Source organism: Meriones unguiculatus (assembly GCF_030254825.1).
Source record: "Meriones unguiculatus strain TT.TT164.6M chromosome Y unlocalized genomic scaffold, Bangor_MerUng_6.1 ChrY_unordered_Scaffold_23, whole genome shotgun sequence".
Taxonomy (NCBI): Eukaryota; Metazoa; Chordata; class Mammalia; order Rodentia; family Muridae; genus Meriones; species Meriones unguiculatus.
The window spans coordinates 26,711,522-26,728,630 of record NW_026843709.1 but is presented as its reverse complement, the minus strand read 5'-3'; positions in this window follow the sequence as shown (position 1 = coordinate 26,728,630).

The window sequence follows — 17,109 nt, the reverse complement described above, 5'->3', positions numbered from 1 at the left end:
GGAGTCCTTGGGAGAACTACTGCCAGGATTTTGGGACTCTGTCACAATAAGCTTGCACATGTTAAAATGCCAGATTCATCATATCTCTGACAAGCTTGACTGCCAGAATGTCTGAGTTACTCATTGTCTATCTTTATCAGCTGCTCTAAACTGTTTCCTATGAAACAGAATGCTATACTCTTTAATTCTGGCATATTCCTAAGATGCATGTTTTAGAACTATATATTTTAAGTAGATCTACATAGGCAAACTTTATGGTTACCCATCTTAGGCTAAACCTTAAAAAGGATAAACAAAGACACTAGGTTAAAGGTCAACATCTTAACCAACTGCAGTTGTTAGCATAACTTTAAATCTGCTCTTTCTGAACTAAAATCAGAGCAAACCTTTTAATCAGATATAGTTTATAAAGAGGCTAGAAAATCATGCTGATCCTAGCACTTGCAATAAATGTGAACAGTAAAAAGCTTAAAGGACAAAAGTTGCACTTAGCACTAAATAGGGAACTGAAGATAGCTAGCTGCCCTAAACAAAGATGGCACCAAAACGATGATGGTTCTACTCCCTTTATCTCTGAACCAACATGGTGGCTTAGCCACCTGATGCCACAGCTCTGGCTGGCAAAATAAAAGATAACCATTAGGTGCTGATGATGATATAGCAAACACTGTGGAGCATCCATAATCCTGATAACCAAAGGTTCTAACGTTGTAACCAAACAAGCCCCAGACCCAAGCACATAACAAAATTTTAAACTGCATGAAATATTCTGGTCACACCAAACCTATCAGCCAGAATTCTTCCCCCTTAAAAGAGCATATGAAAACATTTTGCAGTGCAGAATTCACCTTTTAAATGAAGTACAACATATTTTTAAATACAGTTCTTTCTCACATCACATTTACTCTCTGGTTATTGATACCTACACTAACATTTTGCAGCATTCTATATAACTTCAGGTTCCTAGCTTTCATTCTTCTGGCTTAACCAGACATTCTTACTTCAGACAAGCTATTCTTTTCTTTAATATCTCTTGCTCTCTCCCTTGCTTTTTAGAAAACATAAAAAAAAAAACTCTCATCAAAATCTTTTCCATCCTTACATGATCCTGCTGGAGCCCAGTGTCCACAATTTGTTTTTTTATAGGCAAAGCAAAAACAAGTCATATTAATACAAAATAAGTTCTAAAACTGCTAAACTCTTTTTCTAAAATTACTTTCATGTCGCAGATATGGTCCAAGGTTACATAAACAAACTAAGGAATTTAGAACAAGTTTTAAGGAACTTGATTAAACTTATTTTTTTCTCTGGCTCAAGGTGAGAAACAGGGTGGAAACATTATTTTTTCAAGAAACAACGCAGCTTAACACACAAAAAGCTCTCCATAAGATACACTGTGAAAACTAATTTTCTCAATTACTGCAAACCATATGGCTTGATTTCATTTAGTAAAATTAATAAAATAAATACCATTTTTTTCTCCCCAAAACGATTGAGAAACTGCTTCAAATTTTTGGTTAGACTACCCAAAATCATTGTCTACAATACCTGATAAACTTTAAGCATTTTATAGCCTTAAACATTTAAACATTTTCTAAAACCTGTTTTTCCAATATCAAAATAAAGTACCCCTTTTTGTAAGAGAGAAGTCTCAAGGCATAACCATAATTTTAAAAGTCAAAACCAGATTCAATACCAACATAAAATAACTCATTAATCTAGAATGAAACAAAAATTATTTGACTAAGGCTCCCTTTTTTTTTCCCACCCAAACCATGTGACTATCAAGATCACATTGCAATGCATTTGGCAATCTCAAGATGGTGGTAAGGCACATCATATACCACGTGGCAACTTATATGTTGCTATTTAAACATATGCGTTCATAGACCTCATAAACACATAGTTACATATATACATTTTAAACAAGTCTGAATTTAAACTTTAAACATATCCATTTTTTGATCAATTAACCATGACCTACAGAGCATAAGATTAGTCAAAAACAAATATGATGGCCATACATACATTTAAACAAAAAGACAAAACTTTACTTACTTCCTCCAGCACTTTCTTTTTAAGTGCTTTATTTTCTCACTGGAGATACAGTTGCTAGGAAACTGCCCCATCCCTGTAAGGAGGGACACCAGATCATTAATGGTTTGGGGACCTTCCTATAGCCAATCATTTCAAAATGTAGCATTTTGACCAATAGATGCTTGTCAGGCAGGGATCTCCCTGTCTTGGGCATGTTGGGAGGGACCAGAATCTTTGAATTACCCAACTAACCTGGGCACAGATCGCTCTTCTCCCACTGCTTTACTATTGGGGGTGTATGGGCCCCAGATGCAGTTTGTAATATCCAATAAAAAGAACCTCATGTTTTTACATTGGAGTCTGTTTATTCCTTGTCTTTTGGGGTTCATGAAGTGGGCAGAACATTTTGGGGGCATGTCCAGGATACCAAGACTCCAGGAACCTGACCCGGAGTATTTTTATGCTGGCCCTAAGTGTCTAAATGTCTCTGTGCAATGTCTGTATGTGCAGTACTTTCTGTTCTCTATTCTGAAAATTCCTCGGAGCTCAGGGTGTTGGCAGTGTCAGTATCTGGGTAGCAAGAAGTGATCAATGTGGACAAACTGGTGGTCACAACTGCCGAAGTTCAGGGGAACATCTCTGGCTTCATCAGTGTTTTGGTGAGTAATCTGTCTAGTCTGTTTTGTTTCTTTTTGTGTGTCTGTTGGGAGTGAAATATTTAGACCTTTCCCAGACACACTTCCAACATGGTGGAGCATGGTGACCTTGTACTCCTGGCCCCAGGGCAAGGCATAGTCACCCCTCCACACTGTAAAGTCCAGAAGGCCTGCTCTCACAGGCCCAGATTGCCTGGTCCCAGTGAGCACCACGTGTCTTGATGTCTCCTGGGGTAGCAGGGTCCATGTCTCCTGCACCCACTGGGGTGTAGCAGCAGGAGGAATCAGTATGTTGGGCCTGCCTCAGAAGAATCAATTTTGGTCCTGAGAATTGTTTTTTTCTCAATGTCTGTGCAGTATTTGTTTGTTTTTATATGTAACGGCCATCATGTCTGTCTTTGATTAATCTTATCCTCTGTGGGTCATGATTAACATAATCAAAAATAATTAGGTATGTTTAAAGGTTAAATTCAAACTTGTTTAAAAATGTATATGTGTGCCTTTGTGTTTATAAGGTTTATAAACGCATATGTTTAAAGGCACCAATATAGGTTGCTACGTGGTATGACTCCACCATCATGGTAGCCATATGTTTCCTTCTAGATTAAAAGGAAGGCTTATTTTAAATTGGCATTGGCTTTAGAGATTGTATTGTTTTCACTGGGGAATTCTGGTTTTAAAATCTGGTTTTGATCTTTAAAATTATGGTCATACTTTGTGACATTTCTCTCCTACAATAGGGGTACTTAATTTTAATATAGCAAAAGCAGGTTTTAGAAAATGTTTAAATGTTTAAGGCTATAAAATGTTTAAAGTTTATCAGGCATTTGGGTATGACAATGATCTTGGGTAGTCTAACAGAATTTTTAAAAGTTTCTCAGTCCTTTGGGGGAGAACAAAAAAACATTGGTATTTATTTATTTTACTAAATGAAACTAAGACATATGGTTTGCCCTAATTGAGAATATTGCAGTATTACAATGTATTTTTTGAGAGCTGTTTGCTTGTTAAGCTGCTTTGTTTATGGGAAAATATGTTCCCATCCTGGTCTTCACCTTGAGACAGAGAAATAAGGAGTTTCACCAAGTTCCTTAAAACTTGTTCTAAGTTCCATAGAGTTTGTTTATGTGATCTTGGACTACCATATCTGCTATAGGAAAGTAATTTTAGAAAAAGAATTTGGAGTTACAGAACTTATTTTTTGTATTAATGTAATTTGTTTTTGCTTTGCCTATAAAAAAAATCATGGACTCTGTGCTCCAGCATGATCATGTCAGAATTGAAAGAATTTTGGTAGAGGTTTTATGTTTTGTGAAAGCAAGGGAAAGAGCAAGGGATATTTTAAAAAATTAACTTGTTTAAATAAGAATGTCTGGTTAAACCAGAAGAATGAAGCTAGGAACCTGAAGGTATATCTAGAATGTTGCAGGAGGCTAATGAATGTATTATAAAAAGCCAGAGAGTTAATATGATTTAAGAAAAAATGTATTTAAAAATATGTTATAATTCATTTAAAAGGCTGGTGATTCTTCATTGCAAAATGCTTTTTTTGTGCTCTTTTAAGGAGAAAAAACTCTGGCTGATAGGTTTGGTATGGCTGGAATAATTTGTACAGTTTAAAATTGTTCTGTACTATTCTGTTATGCAGTTGGTTCTAAAATTTATTTGATCACAATGTTATGACTTTTGGTTATGGGAGGTAACAATGCCATCAGCAACACCAAATGGCTATGTTTGGTTCTGTCAGTCACAGCCTATGCTAACACATGGCTAGCCGCCATGATGCTTCATGAACAGTGGGTGGAACTGTAGTTTTGCTGTCATATTTGTTTAAGGCTTTCAGCTGAGTTCAGTTACAGGTGGCCAGCCACCATGCTGGTCCAGAGAAAAAGAGGGTAGAGCCATGAGTTTGTGATCATCTTTGTTTAGGTCTCTCAGTTATGTTCAGTCCTCTGAACTAAGTGCAAAGCTTTTTACTGTTCAATTTTAATGCAAAGTGGTAGGATCAGCAAGATTTGCTAGCCTCTCTAAAAACTGTACCTGATTAAAAGTTTGGCTTTAATTTTAGTTCAGAAAGAGCAGATTACTACTCTAAATTAGCTAAGTTATGCTAAATACTGTAGTTGAGCCTTATCTAGTTTCTTTGTTTAGGTTTTTTTTTTTTTAAGTTCTGCCTAGGCTACTTAAAATATAGTTCTAAAATATGCATCTTATGAATATGTCAGAATTAGAGATTATAGCACTCTGTTTTATTGGACACAATTTAAAGCAGATGATAAAGACAAAGAGTAACTCAGATATGCTGGCCCTCAAGCTTGTAAGAGACCTGATAAATCTGGCATTAACATGTGTCAGTGTATTGTGTATTGTGACAGAGTCCCAAAATACTGGCAGTAGCTCCTCCAAGGTCTCTGAGAAGATTTGGGCACAACTGATGATGGTGACTCCGAAATGTGGTAAGCTAACCACTGGGCAATACTGCCTCAACTGGCCCACTTCTATGGCCCAGCCTAAACTATGGACAAAGAGGTGGACACCTGGAGAATCATTGTTTCACACTGTGATGGGCAAGGTGAGGACAATCACTCATGTTCCTCTTTCCATAGAGGCAGTCTTTCATATGTGCCTGGCTGGACCGCCTCTGCTCATGATGCCTGACCACAGGAGCCAGGGTCATTGCCTAGGTGATGGACTAACCAGACATCTCTGTCATTTTGATTGTCACTTGATTTGGTATATTTATTTATCTTATAATTTATCTTTCTCAGGTCTCTGATCACTTTGACTGATAGGCTGAGCTTATGGTAGCTTTCCAGCTAGAGAGCAGACAGATACACAGTTTGCTCATTGATCAGTTCCTTAGCTAGTATAAACTACTAGGTACTATATCTCTCATTTAAAAAGAAAAACAGGTTTGTCTTGCTCACAGAATTTATGTCAACCCCCTGTGTCTTAAGATAAATAAACAGATAAAAAAATATGTAGGGTCTGAGGATATAGAAGTTTACATCATAAAAATCTAGAGTGTTATTTGGTCTGGAAAAAATGTGTGGGAGCAATACACTAATGGTATTCAGATCCCACTGCAAAAAAAGTAAATCTAAAGGATTCAAGGGGTCATATATGGAAAACCCAAGATTGGGTCTTCAAATAATAATGGGAAGGGGAGAATAAGAGACCAAAAGATTATAAATCAGCAATTATTAAAGTTTAAGGCCTAAACTATCTGGGTGAGGTGCATTAATACTCTGAGGGGAAGAACCTGCCATTTTGCATTCTTTCCCCATTCACTAGAGATTCAGTTGCTAGGAAACTGTCCCATCTCCCTAAGGAGGGACACCAGATCATTAATGGTTTGGGGACCTTCCTATAGCCAATCATTTCAAAATGTAGCATTTTGACCAAAAGATGCTTGCCAGGCAGGAATCATCCCTGCCTTGGGCATGTTGGGAGGGACCAGAATCTTTGAATCACCCAACTAACTTGGTCACAGTGGGCTCGGCTCCCACTGCTTTGGTGGTGGGGGTTGTGGGCCCAAAAAGAACCCCATGTATTTACAGCGGAGTCTGTTTATTCCTGGTATTTTGGAGTTTGTGAACTGGGCAGAACAACTCACAGAGAAAAAAAAAAAAAAAAAAAAAAAGAGATTCCACCACTACTTCCTGTCTCCATGGGAGCAACCTACTTTCTAGGACTATCAATCAGATTTGGGATCCGTGTCTTTCACAGTGCTATTGGGGAGCACTTCCCCGCAGATTCTGGCAGGTCTCCCAAGATCCCCATGGCCTCAGTCTGCTAGTTTTTCAGCCAGTGTACGGTGACACTACCAATCCTGCCCACTCACTTTGTACTACCTTTAGATTTCAAAAATCCACAAGTTAAAAGGAGTAGAGACATAGAACTTGGCCAAGGAAAATGTGCTTACCTGAGCTTCTGATCCTTCAGTTCAGGAGTCCTGTGAGGTCTTGGGGATCCTGAGAGTCCCAAAATTATGATACATTTATGATACAATTATGAATTGTGATACCCCTAAATACCACCTCCAGGAGCCAAGTTCATTTCAAACCACATGAGGATATTTCTATTATAAATCATTATAAGCTGCGTCTTGGGCTCACATCCAAAACCACAAAAGCAATGAGAACATAGAGCCCCATGCTCAGGTTAGTTGTGTGATTTGAAGATTCTGGTCCCTCCCAGCATGACCAAGGCAGGGACAATTCCTGCCTGGCAAGCATCTATTGGTCAAAATGCTGCATCTTGAATTAATTGGCTATAGGAAGGTCCGCAAACCATTAATGATCTGGTGTCCTCCCATCAGGGGATGGGCCAGTTTCCTAGCAACTGTATCTCTAGTGAGTGGGGAAAGAATGCAAAATGGCAGGTTCTTCACCTCTGGGTATTGATGGACCTCACCCAGCTAGTTCAGGCCTTAGACTTTAATAAAAACTGCTGACTTTTAATCTTTTAATTTCACAATGACTGCTTGATGTAGTGACATCATGGATTTTCTCTGTAAAAATATAAGAAAGGTCCTAATTAAAAGCTTTTTGTTAAAAGATTTGTTTGCTCAAGGAGCATTTTCCGGTAAGTAATTTACTGAATGAAGATATATCTGTCCATTTAACAAATAATAGTGGAATCTGTGATAATGTGAAAGTCACATGTCCAGGACACATGACTTTATTAATAAGCACTTGAAAGAAATATGTGACATTTTTCCTGAACTAAGAGTCTTGGAAACAGGAACTATTGTCACTGTGTTGTGTGCGTTCAGCTGCCCAGAATGAGGCATGTAGGGCTGCACAGCATTTCTCATGCAGGCTGTACACTTGGCCCTTTTAATAAATGGCTCCTAAAAATCTTACTGGCTTTCACCTCTTTCATGAGATTCTCCCTCTCAGCCAATCAGCACCTGAGAGAATCTTGAGGTTTCCATGGAGTTTAGCAGAAAAAACTTTCCTCAGTGTCCAGTATCTTTGATCCTGTGCAGAATTTACTCTTTCTTATGAAACTCAACAAGCCTTTATCTCATCCCTTTATCCAGATCCCACACCTTTAGCCCTGGTTACCTTTGTGAAAATCTAAGGTAGGAAATGAAACTTTAATATTTATTTAACTGAACAGCTTCCTATGTAGGGAAGCTTCAAAATGATGTGGGATTAAGGGGAATGTACCCAGTGACAAGGTGGTCTTCTGTGGTATTGGATCTGAAATTTCCTAGGTTGTGACTTTGAAATGAGCAGTTAATCCTCTACTCACTAAATGTACCTTCATATTTTTATTGTTATAATAGGTAGGTACGGTCTAGTGTTCCCTAGGATATTGAGTCTTTAGAGCAGGAAAAAGAGAGGAAAACCTAACAATTCCTGGGACTATTCTGGTTGAACTAGAGAAATATCAGTTCATATATAGGGAAAACTGAGGGGCATAAAGTATTTGACACCTGGTGTGGCTCAAAGATAGTGTTGGCAAACCTCAATGAGCAGAGTTGCTTTGGCTGACCTGGCTGGATTGGCAGCTGTGTCCTAATCAGTGGTCAGTGAGGAACCCTCCTCATCCTAGGGATTATAGTCTTCCACTTCCTGGTGATTTGATTTGCAATGTCCACTCAAAGCCCATCTAATTACATATGGAGTCTCTACTGAGGAACTGTCTGGTTAGTGGTAGAAGGTAAGGCCTTGTTAGTAATATTTTTTACCTAATTTCTTTTGCAGCATTTTTATCTTATATATACCAGAGGGCTACTGATTTTTGAAGTTAATTTTCTATCCAGCTACTTTGCTGAATATGTTTATCAGGTATAGGAGTTCCCTGGTCAAATTTTTGGGGTCACACTCAGATATACTATCATATCATCTGCAAGTAGTGCTACTTTGATTTCTTCCTTTCCGATTTGTATTCTGTTGATAGCCTTCAATTGTCTTACTGCTCTAGCAAGAGATTCTAGAACTATGTTAAAGAGATATGGAGAGGAGGCAGACTTAACTTATCCCTGATTACAGTGGGATTTCTTTAAGATACTCATTTAGTTTAATGTTGTCTATGGGATTGCTGTATATTTTCTTTACTATATTTAGATATGTGCCTTCTATCCCTGATCTCTCCAATACTTTAAACATGAATGGATGTTGTATTTTGTCAAATTCTTTTTCAGAATCTAAGGAGAATATCATGTTTTGTTTTGTTTTTTCTTTTTTTAATATGGTGCATCACCCCTGAATAACTGGGATGAAGCCTACTTGGACATAGTGGATGATATCTTTGATGTGTTCTTATATTCAGTCAAAGACATAAAGTACCTTGGTGTGACCCTAACTAAGCAAGTCAAAGATAGCATGAAAATAATTTCAAGTCTCGGAAGAAAGAATTAGAAGATACAAAAAATGAAAGATCTACCATGCTCATGGATTGGCAGGATTAACATTGTAAAATTGGCCTTCTTACTCAAAGGATCTACAGATTCATTGAAATTCCCATCAAATTACCAACACAATTCTTTACAGAAAAAAAAAAATGAAAGAAAAATTCCCAACTTCATATGGAAAAACAAGAGACCCAGAATTGCTAAAACAATCCTCTACAATAAAAGATCTTCTGGATATAACAACACCCCTGATCTCAGGCTGCAATAATAAAAATTGCATGGTACTGGCATAGAAACAGAATGGTGGATCAATGGAACCAAATAGATGTCCCAAAATTAAACCCACACACTTATGGACACCTGAGTTTTGACAAAGATGACAAAACTATACTATGGAGAAGAGATAGCATCTTCAACTAATGCTGCTGGTGTAACTGGATGTTTACATGTAGAAAAATGCAAATAGATCTATACTTAACAGCCTGCACAAAACTAAAGTCCAAGTGGATCAAAGACCTCAACATAAAACCACACACATTAAATGTTAGAAATAAAAGTCAGGGAAAGCCTTGAACTTATTGGCACAGGAGACAACTTCCTGAATATAACATCAACTTGACATGCTCTCAAAGCAACAATCAGTAAATGGTGAATTATGAAACTGAAAAGCTTCTGTAAAGGAAAAGGCGCTGTCATCAAAACAAAAAGGATGCCAACAGATGGGGAAAGAATATTTCCCAAGCCTCTATGTGACAGTGGTCTAATATCCAGTATATATAAAGAACTAAAGAAGTTGAAAAGCAACAAATCAAGTAATCTAATTAAAAAATTTCGAACAGAGCTAAATAGAGAATTTCCAAAAAATGAATATTAAATGGCCAAGAAACACTGAAAGAAATGCTCACAGTCATTAGCCATCAGGGAAATGTGTATCAAAATGACCCTGAGATTTCACCTTACACCCATCAAAATGGCCAAGATCAAAACCTCAAGTGACAACACATGCTGGAAAGATTGTGGACAAAGGGGAAACCAAAACTTCTGGTGCGAATGTAAACTTGTACAACCACTCTGGAAGTCAATCTGGTGCTTTATCAGACAACTAGGAATAGTGCTTCCTGAAGATCCAGGTATACCATTCTTAGGCATATATCCAAAAGAGGCTCAAGTACACAATAAGGACATTTGCCCAACCAGGTTTGGAGCAGCTGTATTTGTAATAGCCAGAACCTGGAAAAACAAACAAACAAACAAACAAAAAGAAAAACAGATGCCACCCAACTGAAAATGGATACAGAAATTGTGGTATATCTACCCAGTGGAATATTATTTAGAAAAACAAGAAAACAAACAAACAAAACAAAAAAAAAAAAGGAAATCATGAAATTTCCATGTCAATGGTGGGAACTGAAAAAGATCATCCTGAGTGAGTTGTGATTAGTCTGCTCTTTGATCACCTCACCCTGATGGGGAGCAGCCTTAGTAGAAGTCTTATTACAGAGGAAGACAATGCAGCCACACCTGATGAGATCTGATAGTCTAGGATCAGAAGAACAGAGAGGAAGACCACCCCTATCAGTGGAATTGTGGAGGGGCATGCATAGAGAAGGGAAAGGAAATGTGTAAAGGAGGAAATGAAAGGAGGAAATATGAGTATACAGACTTTCCTCAATGTTCAGTATCTCTGATCCTGTGCACAATTTACTGTTTCTTATGAAACCCAACAAGCCTTTATCTCATCCCTTTATCCAGATCCCACATTTACCTCTGTGACAATATGAAGTACGAAATGAAACTTTGATATTATTTAACTGGACAGTTTCCAAAGTTGGGAAGCTTCAAAGTGAGGTGGGATTAAGGGAAATGTACGGAATGACAAGCTATTCTCCTACTGTGGTCTTGGATCTGACATTTCCTAGGTTGTGACTTTGGACAGAGAAGTTACTCATTTACTCACTAAATGTACCTTCACATTCCTATGGATATAATAGTCTGGCAGGCTCTAGGGTTCCCTGGGTTAGTTTGTCTGTAAGAGCAGGTAAAAATCAAGGAAACCAGACAATTCTTGGGACTGGTTTGGCTGAAACAGAGAAAGATCTTTGTATGTAAAAGGAGAACTGAGAAGCAATAAACTCTTTGACAGTCTTTAAACTCTTTAAACAGGAAGTGCTGTTCCACGCTAGTGTTGCCAATCCTCTATGAGCAGTGTTGCCTTGGCTGATCTGGCTGGATCAATAGCTGTGTCCTACTCAGTGGATTGGTCAGAAGATTGGTCAGAAGATTGGGCAATCTTCCTCTTCCTTGATTTAACAATTAAAACTCATCATTTAGGATGGAGAAATGGGTCCCTATTATATACCAAGGGCACAAGTACACAAGTGCTTCTTTTTGTGTTTCAGACAAATGATCTAAACCTTGTGTTATTACCAGAACTTCTTGTTCAAAAGTGCCACTGTGGTCTGAAGTACCTGGGTAAACATTAGTTCATGTCTAGGCTTCTCTGCTACACAATGAGTTCCTGAAAAGCATGTCTTACAAAATCAAACTCTGCCTTTCTTTAGCTGAATCTTTTCTCCATGTTAAAAGTCACTGTAAAAATTGTCAATATATTATTTTTATTGATTATGTGGAAATTTCATATACTACACATTATACTGCTTTTCCATTACTCCCAGATTCAAATTCCTACCCATGAGTCACACTAAATTTGTTTCTTTAAAATACATCAGTTCTATTATGGGTGGTTCATACAGTCATTGGAACATGATAAGAATCTCAGTGTCAAGTCCCTTAAAGAAAACTGAGTTTATCCTTGCCATACTCTGACACCAACCCCAAGAAGAGGCCATCAGTCCTAAAGAGCTTTATACTTCATCACCTTGATCACAGTTTTTCTTATGTTTTTATTATGATTTGTTAACTTTATATCCCCTCTGCAGCCCCCTAGCTATTTTCCATCCAGAGTCACCCACCCTCATCCTTCTACCCCTATGACCTCTCTGTAGTTCCCTGATAGGGGAGGTCCTCCTCATTCTTCTATCTGACCCTAGTTTGTCATGTCTCAACAATGCTGACTACATCTTCTTATTGGTGGCCTGATTCTCAGGACATTGTGTCCTCAATTCCCTCTACTTATACACTCTTCCTGCCAGCTCTGAGAGGTGGGAGAATTTCATAGGGAAATCCCATTTAGAACTGGGTATTTCAAGGTTGATCTCTCTCTCTCTGCATAAGATCAGATTGTTGGTCTCTGTATGCAATCCCATTTGATGCAGAAGGAAGCATCACTTTGGGTGCAAGAACATGACACTGATCCATTATTTGAGGGTATAGAGAAACATTTTAATAACAATAGCCTGGTTGCTTGAAAATTTCTGTAGGATGCTCTGGCCCAACAAATCAATTAACTGCTACCCAATCCCCTTAGTGGAAGATTGGTTTGGTCACAATAGATGACCTATTGGAACTTACTCCCACTATGAGGAGACCTCCTAATAATTAAATACATACCATATTTGCCTTTCAGCCATTTAGTTACTTCACCCAGGATGATATTTCCTGGTTCCATCCATTTGCTTGAAAATATCATGATGTCATTTTCTTAGCTGAGTAATCCTGCCTTAGTGAAATATTCCACATTTTCCCCAAAGGTGATTGTCTGTGCTGTTCTTTATTCCTTGGAATTTTCTGGGATTTTAATCATTGTATTGAATGACAAACTATCAGGATAAGTATGTGCTTTTAGCCTAGAAGTCCCTCTATCTTCTTCCACTTCCTGGTGATTTGATCCCTTTGAAGGTCATCTATTTAAATGTTGAGTCTCAGTGAGGCAATGACTGGGAAGTATTCTGAGGCATTGCATTGTTAGATAATATAGTTCCTTTTGGATTTGTATGATAGGAGTGTGCGCGTTGAGGTTGATATGCCAATGATTGTGACCAGAAAGAATGGAGTCTGTCTCTCAGGCTCTGTCACTTTATATATTTGTTTATATTGGTCTCAGTCTCTCTATCTGAATCTGTTTCTCTAACTCTTTCTTTCTCACTCTCTCTCTCTATTTCTTTCTCTGTCTACCTCTCTCTGCCTGATGCTTATAGTACAGTATAGAAAGCTCTAGAAAGCTCCCAGCTCCCCTAAAGTAATACAAAAAGAAGACTGCTTGCAGATGTGGATCTAGATGGTCTCTGTGAAAGTATAAGCAAGGTCCCAACTAAACACCTTGTGTTCAAAAATTTTCCTGTGTTGGGGAGTGTTTTATACTAAGTAATTCACTGACTGAGGACATATCTGTGCTTTTAGCAAATAATAACTGAATCAGTGATAATGTGAAATTCATGTCAAAGACGTGACTTTCATAATGACCACTTGAAAGAATTATGTGACACTTTTCCTGAACTAAGAGTCTTAGACACAGAAACTGTCATCTCTGGGTTGTGCGTTTTCAGCTGTACAGAATGAGGCATGTAGGGCTGCTCAGCCTTTATCTCATGCAGGCTGTCCACTTGGACCTTTTAATAACTGGCTCCTGAAACATTTACTGGCTTTCACTTGTTTCATGACAACATTCTGCCTCACAGCCAATCAGCGCCTGAGAGAATCTTGAGTAAATGAGTAAATGAAGATGAGTAAACAATCTCTCCTCAGTGGCCAGGAGCTCTGATCCTGTGCACAATTTTTTTTTTTTTTTATTTTTGTGAAACCCAACAAGCCTTTATCTTATCCCTTTACCCATATCCCACTCCTGTTTACTTCTGTGACAATGTAAGGTAGGAAAAGAAACTTTAATGTTTATTTCATTGGACAGCTTCTTTAAGCAGGGAAGATTCAAAGTGATGTGGGATTAAGGGGAGTGTACCAAATGACAAGGTGGTCTCATAATGTGGTCTTGAATCTGACATTTCCTAGGTTGTGACTTTGAACTGGGCAGTACTCATGCACTCACTAAATGTTCCTTCACATTTATATTGATATAATAGGCTATCAGGATCCGCCCTCCTTTAGGGGAATCTTCTCCATGTTAAAAGTCATTGTAAAGGTTGTCAACATATTATTACTTTTGATTTTGTGGTAATTTCATATACTCTATATTATACTGGTTTTCCATTGCTTCCATGTTCAAATTCCTACCCATGAGTCATTAAAATTATTTTTTCTTTAAAATACGGTATATACTCACTCATATAGACATGTAATATAGGATGAACCTACTTAAATGTGTACATCTAAAGAAACTACTCAAGAGAGAGGACCTTTACTAAAATGCTCAATACCCATTCTGAAAGGCAAAAAGGCAAAGAGGAAGGCCATCAGAGGAGGAAGAAAACAGAAAACAGGCTGGGAACCAGCCACAGAGGGCCTATAAAAGGCTCTGCCATGCAGACTATCAAAGCAGATGCTGAGACTTGTGGACAAATGTTGGGCAGTGTGCATGGAATCTTATGTAAGAGGTGGGAAATAATAAGATCTGGAGAGGTCAGGACCTCCACAAGGAGAACAACAGAACCAGAAATTTGAACACAGGGGTCTTCCCCTAGACTTATACTCAAGTACTACAAAACCTGCCCTCCCGGTGCAGGGTCTCCATACCGCTCCCTCCCCCAAAGAGACTCACAGACCACGGTTCGATGCAAAAGCAAGAGGGAGTTTATTCTGATCATGATGGGGGTCGTCCCTTTAAAGCAGGAGACGACCCCTAGCATACAAAGCACAGAGTTTTTATACCTAAAAAATCAGGCCTTTACATTGACTAGTCAGCAGAAAAGATAGCAGTTATGCAGCTGGCAGCTTACAGCTCCAAGGACAGTTCTCCCATCTCTCCCATCTTCCAGTTTCTTGGCTGGCAGCTTACAGCTCCAAGGACAGTCCTCCCAGTCCCGGGTCCCTTATTTTAAAACAAGCTCGTCCAGTCTTTTGAGGAGGGTCATCTTGTCTGGCCCCTGCTCAAGATTTAGTAGCCCTTAATTGCCTGACTTGTTTTTCTTTCTTAGCTGGCCCTTATTCAAGGTCCAGTTGTTTTTCTTTCTAGTTTGGGATGGTCCCATTTCTCAGTACTCATACTCAAACCAAGTACCATAAATGGAGATAACCTAGAACCCCTGCACAGATGTAGCCCATGGTATTTTAGTGTCCAAGTGGGTTACATAATAATGGGAAGAAGGTCTGCCTCTAACATAAACTGATTAGCCTGCTCTTTGATCATCTCCCCTTGAGGGGGGAGCAGCCTTATCAGGCCACAGAAGATGACAATGCAGACACTCATGATGAGATGATAGACTAAATCAGAAGGAAGGAGAGGAAGACCTCCCCTATCAGTGGACTTGGGGAGGGGCATGCATAAAGAAGGGGAAGAAAGAGTGGAATCAGGAGGGGAGGAGGGAGGGACTTATGAGGGATACAGAGTTAATAAAGTGTAATTAATGAAATAAAAAAAATTACAGTTAACAAATTTACAGTTGAAGTATCTGGCTCTTCATCTTTGGGGTGGGGTTCTGAAGGAAATTGGCTAATAAACTGGTTCCTAAAAGAAAAAAAAAAACAAAAAAACCCCATAATTTCCATGGGTTGCCCTGGCCCAACAACTCAATTAACTGACACTAATCCCTGTAATGGAGGACTGATTTGTTCACAATAGATGGCCTTTTGGAACTTTTTCCACACTGTTAAGGGACCTCCTAATTACACAATATATACCATATTTGTCTTTCTGCATTTTAGTTACTTTACCAGGGTGATTTCTCTTGGTACAATGCATTTGCCTGAAAATATCTTGTTGTCATTTTCTTCCCTGAATAATACTCCATTATACAAATATTCTACATTTTCCCCAAAGGAAATTGTGAGTCCTGTTCTTTAGTCCTTGGAAGTTGCTGGGACTTTAATCATTGTATTGAATGACAAACTATTAGGATAACTATGTTATTTTTTAGCCTAGAAGTTCCTCTATCTTCTTCCCAGTGAATTGAATTGCAATGTTCCCTTGAAGATCATCTATTAACAAAAGAATTCCCTAGTGAGGAAATGTCTGGGAAGTGTTAGGAGGTGGCCTTATTAGATATTATAATTCCTGTTGGAGTTATATTATAGAAGGTTGTACATTAAAGTTGATATGCCAATGAATGTGAGCATACAGAATGGAGTTTCTGTTGGTCTCAGTTTCTCGATTTCTGACTCTAACTCTAGCTCTTTCTCTCTCTGTATCTCTCGGTCTCCCTGTCTCTGCCGGTTCAATATGAGAAACTCAGTTCTGCTGAAGGACTACAACAAGATGAGTGACTGCTTGCTGATGTGACATCCTGGATGATCCTTAAAGTACAAGCAAGGTGCCAATTAAAAGTTTTTGTACAAAGAATTGCCTTAGTCAGGGAATGTTTTGCCTATAAGTAATTCACTGACTGAGGACATATCTGTGCATTTAAAAAATAACAATGAAATATATGATAATGTGAAATTCACATGTCAAGGACACCTCACCTTATTAATGAACTCTTGAAAGAAATATGTGACACTTTTCCTGAACTAAGAGTCTTGAAAACAGGAACTGTCATCTCTAGGTTGCTTTCAGCTGCCCAGATTGAGGCATGTAGGGCTGCTCAGCTTTTCTCCCAAGCAGGCTGTCCACTAGGCCCTTTGAATAACTGGCACCTGAAAATCTTACTGGCTTTCACCTGTTGCATGACAGCATTTCCAACCCAACCAATCAGCACCTGAGAGAATCTTGAGTTTTTATGGAGATGAGGAAAAAATCTTTTCCTCAGTGATCACTATCTCAGATCCTCTGCACATGTGACTTTTTCTTATATAACCCAACAAGCGTTTATCTCATCCCTTTATCCAGATCCCACACCTTTACTTGCTCCGGCCATCGGAGCCTGTTATTAGAGGGGGAAAGAAGGGAATCTGATCCTGTGAAAAGATGGGCTGAGAGAAAGAAATGAGTCCAAGCAAACAAGTGCTTGTCAGGGACCAACTTTACTGAGCAGAATCAGCTTTTATATAGGGTTCAGGATGAGGAAGTAGGGTGGGTGAAAAATTACAAATTCTTCTCAGCCA